Genomic DNA, 18,164 nt, shown 5'->3' with positions numbered 1-18,164 from the left:
TAACATTCTACAAGGTCATTTTATCACCTTCTGCATGGAATGTTCTGGGAACCGTGCTAATCCCATCCCTCCCGCTTCCTCCATTTTATTGTTGTTCATAGCACATAAACAGTATAACAAATAAATTTAAGTAGTAGTATTACCTGACTCCATAGTCTCCATGAGTGTAGCTTTCTCACGACTTTACCACTGCCTAGAACAGTGCATGGCACCATAGTAGGTGCCCAGTAAATGTTTATTGAATGAATGAACCCATCTCATGTTTCTGCCTGCGGAAGAAAAGCACTAAATTCTGCACTGATTCTGCATATGCACAGAGTTGCACATGATGAGAAATATGCAGCAGTGATACCACCAGCTTTAGAGATTTATAAACCCATTAATCAACATCTCATTCAGGCAACACCTTGCTGCCTCTGGGTCATCTCTACCCATGTCCTCCTGAGATCTCGAGCTCAGCATTTTCTTCCTGCTTTCCTGGCCCGGTATCTTCCTGGTTTGAAACCTCCAAGTCATCTTTGATTTCTCCTGCCACTGGATATGTGCTATTTGACAAGTTCTTTAAATTTAACAGTCTCTGAAGGTAAGGGCAAGGCCATTGGTCTGAGACCCACCTAAAACAGGGACCAAGAAGCTAATCCCACCTAAAATAATAATAGAACTGTTATCCCCGAGGGAGAAGAGTTCATGTGTATATAAATGGAGATATCTTGGAGGAGGGATTATAATAAAGATGTTTATTCCCCATTCTTCCTCCCTGTCTTCCCCAAACTAGCACTTCCTCATTCCTGTAGTGATGTGACCATTCTCCTGTTTATTTCCCTTTCTTTACCTCTGGTTCTAATCATTAAATGGTCCAGTATTGCATGTAGTTTGCTTAAATTAAGTCTTTGACCTTTATCCCTCTGCTTCATTCATTCATTTTATAAATATTTATTGACCTGGAAATCGGTAGGAACCAAGAGCACTGCAGAAGGCTAAGAAGTAGGAGAAAGGACACAGCAACCTGGTTACTGCTGGAACAGCCTGTTTGGGACACTGTTCCCACCACCCTCACACCACCAGATCACCTTTGTCTTTTCCTGATGTCTTTGGATTCAAAGTACCTGGAGAGAAGGCCCAGTGGGCTGGACTTTCATCACATGCCTGCCTCCTAGCTGAAACTAGAGCCTGATAAGGGAAAGATTTGACCCCCTGGGCTTCCCTGGTGGTGCAGTGGTTAAGAATCCACCTGCCAATGCAGGGGACACGGGTTCGAGCCCTGGTCCGGGAGGATCCCACATGCCGTGGAGCAACTAAGCCCATGCGCCACAACTACTGAGCCTGTGCTCTAGAACCCGCGAGCCACAACTACTGAGCCCGTGTGCCACAACCACTGAAGCCCGCATGCCCAGAGCCTGTGCTCACCACAATGAGAAGCCCACACACCACAACAAAGAGTAAACCCCACTCGCCACAACTACAGAAAGCCCACATGCAGCAACGAAGACCCAACCCAGTCAAAAATAAATAAATAAATAAATTTATTTTAAAAAAAGAGCGATTTGACCCCCTCACCTTCCTTCTGAATGGTAGCAGGAGACAGGGCACTGCAGTTACCCTTCCATCAAGATAGTGAGAGGAAGTTGATTGACCAATTGGAAATTGTGCAGACAAAAGGTGACAAACATCCGCTACAGTGCAGAGGGAGTGTTGGAGAAGAAGCAAAAGCTCAGCAAAGGAAGAGGGGGGACATCTTAAGCACAGAAGACAGCACTAGTGTGCAGAGAACCATGAGTAGTTCGGTCTTGCGACACTGGGAGTAGGGATGAGAGCGGAGAGGTGGGAGAGGGCCCTGTGTGCTGCGCTGTGGAGCTTGGACTTCAATCAGCAGGTAATGAGAGTCACGGGAAGGTTTAAACAGAAAGTCTCCAAGAGAGGATGGTGGGGATGGGGGACGTATGAGAGAAGCCACCACTGGAAAGAACCTTAAAGGTCATCTTATCCAATCTCATCATTTTCTGCAATATGACTACCAAATGAGGATATATATTTGAACCTCTCCAGTGACAACTTGCCAAGACAAGTTGTTCCCTTTGAAAGAAAGGCCAGTAGAGAGTTCTTTATTGTGTTCAGCTGAAATCTGCCTCCTGAAGCTTCTACTCTTTGGCTGCACTTGGAAACACAATGTTACACAAAAATCCATTTCCTTGTCACTCAAAGACTTTTCTCCTCAGTCTAAATATGCATAATTCAGCAACTGTTCCTTGTGTGACCTGTTGTTTTTTTTTTTTTAACATCTTTATTGGAGTATAATTGCTTTACAATGGTGTGTTAGTTTCTGCTTTATAACAAAGTGAATCAGTTATACATATACATATATCCCCATATCTCTTCCCTCTTGCGTCTCCTTCCCTCCCACCCTCCCTATCCCACCCCTCTAGATGGTCACAAAGCACCGAGCTGATCTCCCTGTGCTATGCGGCTGCTTCCCACTAGCTATCTGTTTTACATTTGGCAGTGTATATATGTCCATGCCACTGTCTCACTTTGTCCCAGCTTCCCCTTCCCCCTTCCCATGTCCTCACGTCCATTCTCTATGTCTGTGTCTTTATTCCTGTCCTGCCCCTAGGTTCTTCATGACCATTTTTTTGTTTGTGTTTTAGATTCCATATATATGTGTTAGCATACGGTGTTTGTTTTTCTCTTTCTGACTTACTTCACTCTGTATAACAGACTCTAGGTCCATCCACCTCCCTACAAAGAACTCCATTTCGTTTCTTTTTATGGCTGAGTAATATTCCATTGTATATATGTGCCACATCTTCTTTATCCATTCATCTGTTGATGGACACTTAGGTTGCTTCCATGTCCTGGCTATTGTAAATAGAGCTGCAATGAACATTGTGGTACATGACTCTTTTTGAATTATGGTTTTCTCAGGGTATATGCCCAGTAGTGGGATTGCTGGGTCGTATGGTAGTTCTAGTTTTAGTTTTTTAAGGAACCTCCACACTGTTCTCCATAGTGGCTGTATCAATTTACATTCCCACCAACAGTGCAAGAGGGTTCCCTTTTCTCCACACCCTCTCCAGCATTTATTGTTTGTAGATTTTTTGATGATGGCCATTCTGACCGGTGTGTGACCTGTTTTTTAGATCCCCCTCACCTTCCTGATCACCCCCATGGACAATTTTCAAAGAGCTGGGTCCAAAATTAATATAATACCAGGAGAGGTGGGGTGGAAACCAACCTGAGGCTAAATCAGGAAAGCTGGACTGGGGGAGGGGTAGAAGAGATTTATTCTCAGGTGAGCAGGGAGCAAGGGCAGAAAAAAATAAAACAGTAACTGGATCAGCGTTTTTTCCAGTTGTTTGGCATTCCCACATATGCATGCTTCCCCCGGTGGATAGGGATCTGTGTCCCGTGAAACAAACTCAGAACCTCTGCCCTGGAAGGAACCCAAATTCAATGCAAGCATCTCTCTTTACAGTGAGGAAAGCCTGAGGGTCAGGTTGGAGATCCACTTTGAGTCCACAGAGTGGCTTTCTGCAGAACCCAACTCATCTTCTTCCCAATCTGCTGCTTTCTCCCCCATGACCTGGTTAAAATTCATTCAGTGAATCTTAGTCTTCAGCCATAAGGAGTCCTCCCTCCTTGTAATCAGGAGTAAACTAAGGTCCAGAAAAGAGAAGTGATCCCCTGAGTCACAAAGCAGTTCAGGGGCAAACCTGGGACTTAATACTCAGGTCTCCTGACTGGTAGTCCCTTTCTCCTTCTGTACAAATATTTAGTAACCTACCAGGAGCAGGACAGTGAATAAAAAGTTGCTAAGATGTAACCCACATCTTTAAGAAGACAAAAGCAATTATGATGCAATAGAAGTGCAGTAGTAGAGGTAAGCATAGAATGGTGCAGGAATAGAGGGGCATCTGTGCTGGATCCAGGAAGGGCTCTAAAGAATTGCTGGGACTAGAGTGGAGCCTTGAAGGAAGAGCAGGAGCTTGTCAGGTAGAGAAAAGAGAAAAGACCTTGCAGACACAGCAGACAGCAAAAAGAACACAGGAAGAAGCATCCTGCGGAGGCTAGATAATAGGTTTTTGATCTCAGCCAACGGCATTTCCGATTTTACGCACTTTTTCTGGGTGAAATGCCCGAAGTTCCAACTATCACTCTGAAGCTGACGACTACAGGTCTATGTTTTTAGGCCAGACCTTCTTTCCAAGCTTCAGAGCCACACAACAGTTTTCAAGTCATCTCTACCTGGATGTCCCACAGCACTTCAAACTTAAGTTGTCCAGGCCTAAGCTTTTTTTCTCACACCTGACTACCCACCCCACCACCCCCCCGATGCCAGCAAGCTTGCTCCTTCTCCTATATGGACTGTCTCAATGCGTCGTCGTTCATTATTTCTTCTCCCTCCCTACCCCTACCCCACACTGAAATAAGTACCTGGAGCTGCCAATCGTACTTCTTAATGCATGAAAACCCCTTACTGTAACAGGATGGAGGTGGGGATTTTTTTTTTCAATTAAAACTGAATAAAATATGGAGTCATATGATTACTAGAGTAATGGAGCCAGCCTGGAGTTCTGGAAGTTTGGTTGTACCATCCAGATCTATCTAGCCTTTCTAAGCCAGCCTAAGACATGGCTTAGAAACAATTCCTGGTTCTAGGGCTGTTTGGGACTTTGGAATGGCAGCAAGGATTCTGGAACTTGCCTGGTTAGTTGACATCCATTCAGTCAGCTTATGTGGGGAGATAGGCTCAGTAGAAAACTGGGAACCCTGGGACCCCATTCTCTACTTTCCAGTTTCCAGAGTTGGGGTTGTCTTGTCGTTTACCCACTGAGCCTCGCCTTCACTTCCAATAACTTTAGCCCAGCCAGGATTTGAGATCCAGCTGTAGTTGTCAACTGAATTCAGTTATTGTGGAGTTTTGTTGTACAGTATCTATAAAACCCCCCCTTTTTCTTCTTTACCTTGTAGTAGTTAAGAACACAGGTTCTAATTTCAGAGCACCCAGTTTCAAAAACCCCCTTTCTATCAGTTACTAGCTATGAGACCTTGAGCAATATGAAAGCCAGCCTCCAAGAGGGCCCCCAATAATCCCTGCCAGGCAGAAGTAATGGCATCCTACTTCCAAGATTAGGATATAAAAGACTCTTTATCTTCCATCTTGGTACTCTTTCTCGGATCATTTGCTCTGGGTGAAGCCAGCTGCCATGTCATGAGCAGCCCTATGGAGAGGCACATGTGTGAGCTCGGAAGCCCTGACCAGTCCTGTGGAATAGGAGTATGGGTGCTGCTTAACTGGTGCTTCTGGCTCCGTGTCTCAATGAGATTGCAGTTAAGATGTCAGCTGCGGTTGCAGTCATGCGAAGGTTTAGGATCAGCTGGGGCTGGAGGATCAGCTTTCCAGATAGTTCACTCACATGGCAAGAAGCCCCAGCTCCTCACCACATGGGCCTCTCCATAGGGTTGCTTGAGGGTCCTCACAACAAAGCAGCTGGCTTCCTCCAGAGTGAGTGATCCAAAGAGAGAGCAAGGCACAAGCCACAGTGTCTTTTATGACTTAGCCTCGGAAGTCACACACTGTCATTTCTGCAAAATTCTGTGGTCATACAGATCAATCCTGATACAGTGTGCGAGGGACTATGCAGGAGGTGGGGATCATGAGGGCCATCTTGGAGACTGGCTATCACAGACAGAAAGATGAAATGACCAATTTTGAACATGCTATGTTTGAGACACCTGAGAGACATCCAAGTGTAGATGACAAATTGGCAATTGGAAATATGAGTCTGGAGCTCAGAAGAGAGGTCTAAGCTAGAGATCTAAATTTAGAAATTATCAACATATTTAAAGCCATGGACATGAATATGATCACCTAATGACAGTATGGAGAGGAGAGTCTTTGCCTTTTGGAACTTCCACATTTACTCTTTTTATATTAAATTTAAAGTTACAATTTAATCTAATTTTGCATGATAAAGACTTTAAAATAAATAAAATTAGAAAGATAACAGCAAACACCCATGTACCCACCACCTAGAACAATAAATGTCAATACTCTTTCTCATTTGTCTCATATATTTTCCTTTCCTATAAAACCCCTACCCAATCCAATTCCCTGCCTTGACTCCTATATTGGTTAGATGTCTTTCAATTGGTTAGTTTTTGCTAAATAATAAACTACACCCCCAAAGGACTTGGTGGTTTAAAACCAGTATTTATATAGCTCACAATTCTGCAAATCAAGAATTTGTGCTGAGCTCAGCTGAGTTGTTCTTTTGGTCTTGGCTAGGTTCATTTCATGGGTTGAAGTCAGTTGCCAAGTTGTCTGGGAGCTGGATGGCCTCTGCGGGGATGGCTCGTCTCTGTTCCATGTGGTCTCTTGTCTTCCAGCAGGCTAGGTCAGGTCTGTTCACATGGGCGGCAGGACAGGATTTCAAGAAAAAGAACTGAAACATGCTTTTGAGGCATCTTGAGACTTAAGCATGCCTCTGCTTCATTCCATTGGCCAAAAATGTCACAAGGCCACTTCAGATTTAAGGGATGGAGAAATAGTCTCCATCTTTTGATGAGAGGAACTGCAGTGTCACAACTCAAAGAGTATGGATTCAGGGAGGATTGAAGGATTGTGACCGTTTTTATAATCTACCACAGTATATACTCTCTGACTATAATTATTCACATTCCTCCCACAGGCAAAATATGCTTACCTCCATTCCAGAACCCCCAAAAGTCTCCTGCAATTATGTCATCAGGCTCAAAGTCTAGGATCTTATCATCTATATCAGGTTTGTAAATGACTTGATGAATGTTGTTCTTTCTGACCTTGATACCTATGAATTTAAAAGATAAGTTATTTGCCTCCCATACACGTAGTATGCAATGAGGCAGACAGGATAACATCAAGAGACATTTCCATTCAAGAAGGAGAAGCATGAAAGGTACATAGACATCCTTAAACAGAGCAATCTTGGACTCCAGGTAGATGAAGGTTGTCAGGTCCCCTATCCTGGGAGAGGGAATATTCCTTGCTCAGGCCTAAATTCTACTCCCTGGGAGTAGTTCCCTAGTCTATTGATCTCTGCTTCTTTGCTCTGCTCTCTGAACTATCCTTTGTCCATCACCTTCCTTGGCTACTTCTGACAAAGTGACTCATATTGGCAGCTGAGTGGCAATTTGAATTGTTTCAGTCCCTTTTACTTGTGGCTGGTGGCACTTTAACATGTGCAACTCATTTAAAAATTTTGTGGGTTTTCTATGTATCTGATTATAGTCTACTCCATACTCCAAATGACACACACACACAATCGTTTTTGAGACATCTCTCTCAATTTTATCAGTGCTATTTTGGAATTAGATCTCTGTGGATATTGCTCTTAAGATTCCAAGAAGTCTTTTTGTCTAGGAGTCTACTAGACATCACTTTAATTCTCTCAAAGGTCTTTATAAAGTGTATTACAGCCACACCTTTGATGTGATTCACATCTCCAGGCTATATTTCCTTGTAAAAATTCTTTGCTGACTAGAGAGCCTCAAGATGAAGAAAGTTTTATTTTTTAACATAGTAAGTCCTACCCCTCTCTATTCTCTCTAAATTCATGTTTCAAGCAGGCCAGTCCTTTCTTTAGCTCATACCTCTCTTCCTGTTATAAGGTTATCATACCCAGCTGGGAGAACCCAACTGACACTTTCAACATTCTGCTTAGAAATCTCCTTAGTCAAACCAAAAATTTTTGAGTATTTTTCCTCCACCTTCCAAGTTACCATAGGCAACAGTTTTGCCAATTGTTTTGCCACTGTAAGACACAGATTACCATTTTTCCAGCCTCCGGTCACAATTTCCTCACCATTTTCTGAGACTTCACTGTTTGCTTGCCATTTTTCCAATCTCCACCCATCCCTGATCCCAAAGCCAATGCCGTGATTTTGGGGGTTTTTGTTAAAGGTAGCATTTCAGACACCAATTTCTGTAACAGTCAACTTTTACTGCAAAACAAACTACACACAACTTAGTGGCTTAAAACAACAAGTATTTATATATCTCACAGTTCTGCAGTTTGGCAATTTGGACTGAGGTCAGCAGGCTGGTTCTTCTGGTCTTAGCTGGGTTCACGTATAGGTGGAGGTCAGCTGCCAAGTCGCCTGGGTGCTGGCTAGTTCAGGACGGCCTTGGCTGGGTCGGCCGAGCTCTGCCTCACGTAGCTCTCATGTTCCCTCAGGCGAGCCCAGGCTTGCTCACATGGGTGCCCATGCAGGGTTCCCAAAGAGAGGGCCAAAGCATGCAAGTGTCCTTGTGCTCAAAACTGGCACACTGTCCCTTTTGTTGCATGTTATTGGCTAAAGAAAGGAATAAGGACTTCCCAGGTTCAAGGGGAGGGGAAATTGACTCCACTTTTTTTTCTTTTTTTTTTTTTTGTGGCTGTTTTGGGTCTTTGCTGCTGCGTGCGGGCTTTCTCTAGTTGGGGGGAGCAGGGGCTACTCTTCATTGTGGTGCGGGGGCTTCTCATTGTGGTTGCTTCTCTTGTTGCAGAGCACGGGCATGTGGGCTTCAGTAGTTGTGGCTCACGGGCTCTAGAGCACAAGCTCAGTAGTTGTGGCGCACGGGCTTAGTTGCTCCGTGGCAGGTGGGATCTTCCCGGACCAGGGCTCGAACCCATGTTCCCTGCATTGGCAGGCAGATTCTTAACCACTGTGCCACCAGGGAAGTCCCACTTTTTTTAAAAAAATTATTTATTTATTTATTTTTGCTGTGCCGGGTCTCAGTTGTGGCACAAGGGATCTTCGTTGAGGCATGTTTAGTTGCAGCTTGTGGGCTTCTTAGTTGTGTCAGGCATGTGGGATCTAGTTCCCCTACCAGGGATCGAACCCAGGTCCCCTGCATTGGGAGCGTGGACTCTTAGCCACTGGACCACCAGGGAAGTCCCGACTCCACTTCTTAATGGAGGGAGATGCGAAGTCACACCACAAAGGGTGTGGATACAGGGAGGAAAGAGGATCATGGCTATCTTTACAGTCTACTCTACTTCCTCAGAGGCCACCCTCTTCATGAATTTTGTGTGTATCCTTCCCTTCCATATTTAAAAATTTATGTATGTGTACATATATACATACATACATATGGGTTTTTTTGTCAGTTTTATATGTTTTTAAATGAACGGCTTCATATACTGAAGAATTTGTATAATGTAAATGTAAGATATAAAGAATAAAACACTTTTGTACCTACTACTCAGAGAAAGAAATGGAATTTTACCAATACATTTGAAGCTTCCTGTGTGCCGCTCCTAACTAAACATTCATTTCTCACCTGGATTATGCAGCAGCTTCCTAACCGGCCTTTCTACCTCTGGTCTTGCCTCCTCCAGTCACTGCTACCCACTATAGTCAGAATGATCTTTAAAAAACAAAAATCCAGTCACATCTTTCCTCTACTTAAAACTGTTCAGTTGCCTCCCATTGACCTTAGGGTAAAAGCAAACTTATTAATAGAGTAGGCCCTTCATCATCTGGCTCCTGCTTTTACTTCATGCCTCATTTTTGCCATCCATCCCTCCATGTGCTGTGCTTTTTCTCAAAACTGTTCATTGGATTTTGACCAAAGAAAATGGCTTCCATAGTTCCCTGCACCTCTTCCTACATGGCATATGTCACCATTGTTCTTGGCTGTTTACTTGTCTGCCTCTAATACTTGACTATAAGAACTCTGAGGGCAGGGATGCCATCTGGCTTCTCTGCTATACCCCTGGGTGCCACGAACAGCACCTGGCACCATGGATGCTCAGTAATGGTTGAATGAATGAATGAATGAATGGATGAGTGGTAGGCTCTGGGGACAAAGAGAAGCTCCACAAAAAGCTCCTAGTCTAGGTGGAGAACAGATATATACATTGATAAATTAATCTTGTTGCTAAGTAAACAGCAAGTGTTTGACAAGAATGGTGGATTTGAGTTGGCTTCTAAGTTCCACCAGGGGGCGCGATAGGAATGCCTCAGGTTTCTAAAAAAAAGCAAGTAGAGTCTTTCCAAGGAAATATGATTTTCAGAGCTGGTGGTTGCTGTTTTGTGTTTTAATAAACTACCTATTCTGTCCATTTGAAAGAGCTGTAACTGAGCCATCTGTGAGTTTGAGGACTGAAGTAACACCTGTTGGTGTCCATTTTATACCTGTAGTGGTTCCTCAACTTGGAATCACAAGAGCTTTCAAAAACATGATTTAATTTATCTTCCACACCAACTGTTGGAAGCCAGGATAGGGGTTGTTATTATTAATTCCATCTTAGAAGATGATAACTCTAAGGGTCAAGAGGTGAAGTAATTTTCCCAAGGAATCACAGCTGGTAAATACCTAAGAATCTGTCTTCCAAATTCAAATGTATTCATTCACTGAAAATAGTATATATTGAGTTCACAGCTCTGTAAAAGATGATAGAGATACAAAGGCATGCCCTCCAAATTTAATGTCTTAGAAGAAAACACTGTCAAAGCTGGAGGGAACTTTGGAAATCACCAAATTAAATTAAATGTGCATAAGCATCTCCTCAAGAGCCTGTTAAAAATGCAGATTCCTGGATTTTGCCTCCTCGTCCCCTACATTTTGATTCAGTGAGTCTGGTAGGGCTATGGACACTGAAGTTTTCATAAGCACATCCACTCTTCCCCCTATGATTCTGATGCAGGTGTACTGTGGACCACACTTTTAGAAACATCGATCCATTTGTTTAATCCTTTCATAGTACAGAGGAGAAGAAAACTGAGAAGTGAGAAGTGAGTATCCCAGAAATTCTTCTTGGATATCGGAAGGAGGCTGAGCCAGGAGCTGGTAATGAGCAACACCAAGTAATGATGCAGTGGAAAGAGTACTCAGCCGAGAGCTGGGTTCAATTTCAGGCTTTCCCATCTTGCTGTTGAATCACTAACTTCAATGAGCTATGGTTTTCCCAACCATAAAATGCAAAAAAACAATACATACGTTATAGGCTTATTGTGAGAATAAAGGCGATAAATATTAGAAAAGACTTGGCAGAGGACTGGCACATAGAGGACCCTCAATAAAGACATTGATGAGTGGGATTATTTTGAATGCTCCTTTTGCTCTATTTATTCTCTTTAAATGAGTACCTACTATTGCCTGGCACTCTGCTAAGCTCAGTCCAGCCTATATGAAACTTATGATCTGGTAGAGCAGATTGACATGAATTATAGAAATAAGGAATTATAATTGTAATAAATCCTACCAAGGGAAAATATAGGGGGTGTTTTGAATATTATGGGGATTTGAACCTAATCTGCAGACAAATAAAAGATCCTTGAGGAAATTACTCAAAGGGTGAGTAGGGGTGAGTCAGAAATTACTCATGAATCAGGAAAGAGCTTGGCAGGAGCAGGAAATGAAAAGGCCAAAGGCCAGTGTGGCTGGTGTGGAGTGAGCGGGGAAGAGGGGCCTGACATGAAGCTGCTGCTGTTGATTATTTATGGAAAAGCCTTTCTCTCCTCTGCCTTGATATTTATTTGAAAATCGTGATCTTTTCCTTGACCCTTTTATTTCTACTTCAATTTTCTATTTTTGCACTAAAAAACCTAATAGTAACGTTTCTTCAAAGCTAACATGCATTTTTTAGTTTTTAACATTCAGAAATAGAAATTGTCTAATAACACAGGTCAAAAATTAAACAAACAAAAAAACCTTGCTGAGTACCAAACAGCAACATAAGTTGAGCCTCACAAACTTAGCTTTCTTGGAAAATATCTATTCTATTGTCACACAATTATTTGTACTTGTAGCATAATTTTGTTAAAATTTAGTTTGGTTTTAGCTGAACTTGGAACTCTGTTGTTACTTAGAGTGACTTCAAAAATTCCTCTCTGATGCAGAATTAAAACAAAATATAAAAATGTAGGAAATTCTGGTTGTGGGATGATGTCTTGCCCCCTGAATGCATCTATAAAACCTGGACAGAATCCATGGAATGGGCATTTGAGGACTCTGCAAAGTAAATGATAGCAGTTAGATTGAGGGGAAAGACCAGAATTTGAAGCACCACTGAACTGGCAGTGAGTTTCCTCTTTTTGATCCTCAGTAACCTTAAACCTGTAAGTGGGCCCCAGGTTGAGTACTGAGACAGCTGCAGGGGAAGCCCTCTAACTCTGGCTCAAGAAGAGGGAAAGAGGACTCTCACATTGAGGTTTGGGGGTGGGGGGGTAACATCCAACCTTTTTTGTCTTTTGTTCTCTGTCCTCCTGCACTCTCCCTCCAGGCAATCCCGCAGTGGTGGCCACAATGGCAGTGGTGGCAGTGAGGGCCTATGGCCACCTAAAACTTCAGTTTATCTTATGTATTACATCTATGTACACCGAAACCATATCAAATAATGCTGTAATTTTTGCTTTCAACAATCCCAGTAGTGTAGGGCAAACCCCCACTGATTATTTTTTCTACCTCTATCCTCCTGCCACCTGGCCCTAGATACATGCAATCATGAAAAGGACACAGCAGAAAAGAGTAAGTGAATCCCCAGGTTTTTGGCCAAAGGACTGAAAAGTGGGGGGTTCAGAAGACTGGAAAGTATCAGAGAAATCACAGAGAGGGAGGAGTTCAGGAGAGCAGCCCCATAATTTCTGACCTCACCCCTGAACTGTGCAGGCATGGATCTGATGCTAAATAGCATACCATACACCTGAGTACTGAGGTATAGAATAGACCACTGTCCAGATCTAAGACTGGCCATTGGGTGGCATACAACTAGGACAGATCTGAATAGCATTGCAAAAGCTTTGAAAACTGAACCGACATTGGAACCACAACCACAGAGGCAGGTCAGTACTTCTGACTCAAACTGGATGAACTGTATGCTAAAACGAAAAATATTGCTGTTATCCATAAGATTTAAACAAGATCTAGACATTTAAAACATAACATTCAAAATGTCCAGTATTATTACCACCACGAGTGTGTGAAAGTTCTCATTGTTTCACATCTCCATCAATATTTACTCTCATAAAGCCTTTCTAATGTTGGTCATTCTGATAGAAGTATAATGAGTTCTCACTGAAATTTTATTTATTTATTTATTTATTTATTTTTGGCTGTGTTGGGTCTTCATTTCTGTGCGAGGGCTTTCTCTAGGTGCGGCGAGCGGGGGCCACTCTTCATCGTGGTGCGCGGGCCTCTCATTACCGCGGCCTCTCTTGTTGCAGAGCACAGGCTCTAGACGCGTAGGCTCAGTAGTTGTGGCTCACAGGCCCAGTTGCTCCGCGGCATGTGGGATCTTCCCAGACCAGGGCTCGAACCCGTGTCCCCTGCATTGGCAGGCAGATTCTCAACCACTGCGCCACCAGGGAAGCCCCTGGAATTTAATTTGTATTTCCCAGATTGCTGGTGAGGATTAGCACCGTTTCACTTTTTGGTTGACTATTTGAATAATCTATTTTGTGAAATGCCTGGTCAAGCCTCTTGCCAATTTTTCTATTGAGTTCTCTGTCTTTTTTCTATTAATTTGAATAACTTTGTATGTATTCTGAATATGGGTGCATTTCGGTTATATTTATTGCAAACATCTTCTTGTATGTTCCAGGGTGCATTTTTCACTTGCTTAATGATGTCCTCAACTTTTATTAATATAATCAAATAGAGAAAGTTTTTTTGATGGTTAGTGATATGGGTATCTGGCTTATTAAGATACCCACCCTGAGATCTATACTTTTGCCTTTACCTACCCAGAGATCATAAAGATATTTTTCTATGCTAAAGAAAAAAAAAAAAAAGTCCAGTATTTAATCCAATGATACTCAGCATACAAAGAATCAGGAAAATCTTAATTAGTATGAGAAAAGACAACCAACAAATGTCAAGGAAAAGATGACACAAATGTTGAAATTGTTGAAGATTGTTATAAAATGCTCCAGGAAGTAAGGGTGAATACTCTTGAAGTGAATGGAAAGGTAGAAAGTATCAAGAAAGAAGAGATATAAAGAGGAATCTAATGAAAGTATAATAACCAAACTAAAAAACTCACTGATGAACTCAATAGTAGAATAGACATGACAGAGGAAAAGTCAGTGAACTTGAAGGTAAATTCATTAAAATTATCTGATCTGAACAACAGAGAGAAAAAATGATTTAAAAAAACAGTTGCCCACAGCCAATATCGTTCTCAGTGGTGAACAACTGAAACCATTTCCTCTAAGATCAGGAATGAGACAAGGTTGTCCACTCTCACCACTATTATTCAACATAGTTTTGGAAGTTTTAGCCACAGCAATCAGAGAAGAAAAAGAAATAAAAGGAATCCAGATCAGAAAAGAAGAAGTAAAGCTGTCACTGTTTGCAGATGACATGATACTATACATAGAGAATCCTAAAGATGCTACCAGAAAACTACTAGAGCTAATCAACAAATCTGGTAAAGTAGCAGGATACAAAATTAATGCACAGAACTCTCTTGCATTCCTATACACTAATGATGAAAAATCTGAAAGAGAAATTAAGGAAACACTCCCGTTTACCATTGCAACAAAAAGAATAAAATACCTAGGAATAAACCTACCTAAGGAGACAAAAGACCTCTATGCAGAAAACTCTAAGACACTGATGAAAGAAATTAAAGATGATACCAACAGATGGAGAGATATACCATGTTCTTGGATTGGAAGAATCAACATTGTGAAAATGACTGTACTACTCAAAGAAATCTACAGATTCAATGCAATCCCTATCACACTACCAATGGCATTTTCCACAGAACTAGAACAAAAAATTTCACAATTTGTATGGAAACACAAAAGACCCTGCACAGACAAAGCAATCTTGAGAAACAAAAACAGAGCTGGAGGAATCAGGCTCCCAGACTATACTACAAAGCTACAGTCATCAAGACAGTATGGTACTGGCACAAAAACAGAAATATAGATCAATGGAACAGGATAGAAAGTCCAGAGATAAACCCACACACATATGGTCACCTTATTTTTGGTAAAGGAGGCAAGAATACACAGTGGAGAAAAGACAGCCTCTTCAATAAGTGGTGCTGGGAAAACTGGACAGCTACATGGAAAAGAATGAAATTAGAACACTCCCTAACACCACACACAAAAATAAACTCAAAATGGATTAAAGACCTAAATGTAAGACCAGACACTATCAAACTCTTAGAGGAAAACATAGGCAGAACACTGTATGACATAAATCACAGCAAGACCCTTTTTGACCCACCTCCTAGAGAAATGGAAATAAAAACAAAAATAAACACATGGGACCTAATGAAACTTAAAACCTTTTGCACAGCAAAGGAAAACATAAACAAGATGAAAAGACAACCCTCAAAATGGGACAAAATATTTGCAAATGAAGCAACTGACAAATTAATCTCCAAAATTTACAAGCAGCTCATGCAGCTCAATATCAAAAAAACAAACAACCCAATCCAAAAATGGGCAGAAGACGTAAATAGACATTTCTCCAAAGAAGATATACAGATTGCCAACAAACACATGAAAGGATGCTCAACATCACTAATCATTAGAGAAATGCAAATCAAAACTACAATGAGGTATCACCTCACACCTGTCAGAATGGCCATCATCAAAAAATCTACAAACAATAAATGCTGGAGAGGGTGTGGAGAAAAGGGAACCCTCTTGCACTGTTGGTGGGAGTGTAAATTGATACAGCCACTATGAAGAACAGTATGGAGGTTCCTTAAAAAACTAAAACTAGAACTACCGTATGACCCAGCAATCCCACTACTGGGCGTATACCCTGAGAAAACCATAATTCAAAAAGAGTCATGTACCACAATGTTCATTGCAGCTCTATTTACAATAGCCAGGACATGGAAGCAACCTAAGTGTCCATCGACAGATGAGTGGATAAAGAAGATGTGGCACATATATACAATGGAATATTACTCAGCCATAAAAAGAAACGAAATGGAGTTATTTGTAGTGAGGTGGATGGACCTAGAGTCTGTCATACAGAGTGAAGTTAAATCAGAAAGAGAAAAACAAATACTGTATGCTAACACATATATATGGAATCTCACAAAAAAAAAATGTTTCTGAAGAACCTAGGGGCAGAACAGGAATAAAGACACAGACATAGAGAATGGACTTGAGGACACAGGGAAGGGGAAGGGGAAGCTGGGATAAAGTGAGAGAGTGGCATGGACATATATACACTACCAAATGTAAAATAGATAGCTAGTGGGAAGCAGCTGCATAGCACAGGGAGATCAGCTCGGTGCTTTGTGACCACCTAGAGAGGTGGGATAGGGAGGATGGGAGTGAGACACAAGAGGCAGGAGATATGGGGATATATGTATATGTATAGCTGATTCACTTTGTTATAAAGCAGAAACTAACACACCATTGTAAAGCAAGTATACTCCAATAAAGATGTTAAAAAAAATTCAAAAATAAAATAAAAATAAAAATAACAACAACAGGGACTTCCCTGGTGGCGCAGTGGTTGGGAATCCGCCTGCCAATGCAGGGGACATGGGTTCGATCCCTGGCCCGGGAAGATCCCACATGCTGCGGGGCAGCTAAGCCCACGTGCCACAACTACTGAAGCCTGCACACCTGGAGCCCGTGCTCTGCAACAGGGGAGGCCACTGCAATGAGAAGCCCTTGCACTGCAATGAGAAGCCCTTGCACTGCAATGAAGAGTAGCCCCTGCTCTCTGCAACTAGAGAAGGTCTGTGAGCAGCAACAAAGACCCAACACAGCCATAAATAAAAAATAAAAAATAAAAAAATAACAACAACAAAAAAAGTGAACAGAGCCTTAATGATCTGTGAGCCAGTACCTAATTTATGTCATCAGAATTCCAGAAGATTTTCAAAAAGAAATATTTGAAGAAATAATATATGAATATTTCCCAGATTTGAAAAGACATAAACCAAGAAGTTCAGTGAAGCACAAACAGCAAGCTGAACCCAGCAACATATGAACAAGATTTAACCCAGAATGCAAGGTTGGTTTAACAAAGAAAAATCAATCATTATGGGACTTCCCTGGCGGCGCAGTGGTTAAGACTCCACACTCCCAATGCAGGGGGCCTGGGTTCGATCCCTGATCCAGGAACTAGATCCCACATGCATGCTGCAACTAAGAGTTCACTTGCCACAACTAAGGAGCCTGGCTGCCGCAACTAAGGAGCCCACCTGACGCAACTAAGACCCAACGCAACCAAATAAATAAATAAATAAATATTAAAAATCAATCATTATAACATAATATTAAGACAATAAAGGATAAAAACCACATGATCATCTCAATAGATGCAGAAAATGTACTTGACAGATAAAAACACTTAAAAAATTAGGAGCAGAAGAGATCTTCCTCAACCTAGTTAAAGCATTGACAAACACACAGCTAACATCATACTTAATGGTGAAAGACTGAAAGCTTTCCACCCAGGATCTGGAACAAGACAATGATATCCTCTCTTGTCACTTCAGTATTACACTGGAAGTTCTAGCAAAGTAAATTAGGAAAAAAAAAAAAGAAAGAAAAAACATCCAGATTCAAATGGAGGAAGTAAACTCTCTCCATTTTCCAATGTTTTAATCTTCTATATATAACATTATAAGGAATAAACAAAAAACACGATTAGACATAATAAGCAATTTCAGTAAGGTTACAGGACACAAGATCAATATAAAAAAATCAACTGAATTTCTATATACTAACAATGAACAATCTAAAAATGACATTAAGAAAATTCCATTTATTATAGCATCAAAAGTGAAACCATTTATATGAATTGCCCATAATAGGTAAATCCATATAGATGGAAAGTAGATTGGTGGTCGTCACATGGGAAGGGGATGGAGAGTGGCAGCTAATGGGCATAGGTTTTTTTTTCGGGGGGGGCAAGAAAATATTAGTGGTGATGGTTGCACAACCTGTGAATATAGTAAAAATGAATGAATCGTACACTTTAAAAATGTGGATTTTATAGTTTGTAAATTATATCTCAGTTTTTAAAAGAAAAAATACTTAAGAAAAGTTTAACAGAGTTATATATAATTACGTAGTTCTGTCTGCTGAAAGGACCTGAGAGCAGAGACACTACAGTTGCAATGAGCATACTTAGCACCCAGATCTTAGTTTCTGAATACAAGGAACCAGGGCTCATGGGGGAAATGCTTGATTCCAGGACAGGAGCAGGG

General features: G+C 41.5%; 1 protein-coding gene across 1 annotated transcript in view; it reads left to right on the top strand.

Moving 5' to 3' along the window:
* Window positions 1-16,625, top strand: part of PGM2L1 (phosphoglucomutase 2 like 1) — a 90,900-nt gene extending 74,275 nt beyond the window's left edge. The window contains exon 15 of the transcript XR_014231751.1: window positions 956-16,625. The gene's annotated coding sequence lies outside the window, so the exon portion shown is untranslated. The remainder of the gene's footprint in view (window positions 1-955) is intronic.
* Window positions 16,626-18,164: the final 1,539 nt, after the last annotated feature.

The sequence above is a fragment of the Balaenoptera borealis genome (genome assembly GCF_965194805.1).
Source record: "Balaenoptera borealis genome assembly, chromosome: 11".
NCBI lineage: Eukaryota > Metazoa > Chordata > Mammalia > Artiodactyla > Balaenopteridae > Balaenoptera > Balaenoptera borealis.
Note: the sequence above shows the minus strand (reverse complement) of the source record. Positions and strands in the feature narration are given on the sequence as shown.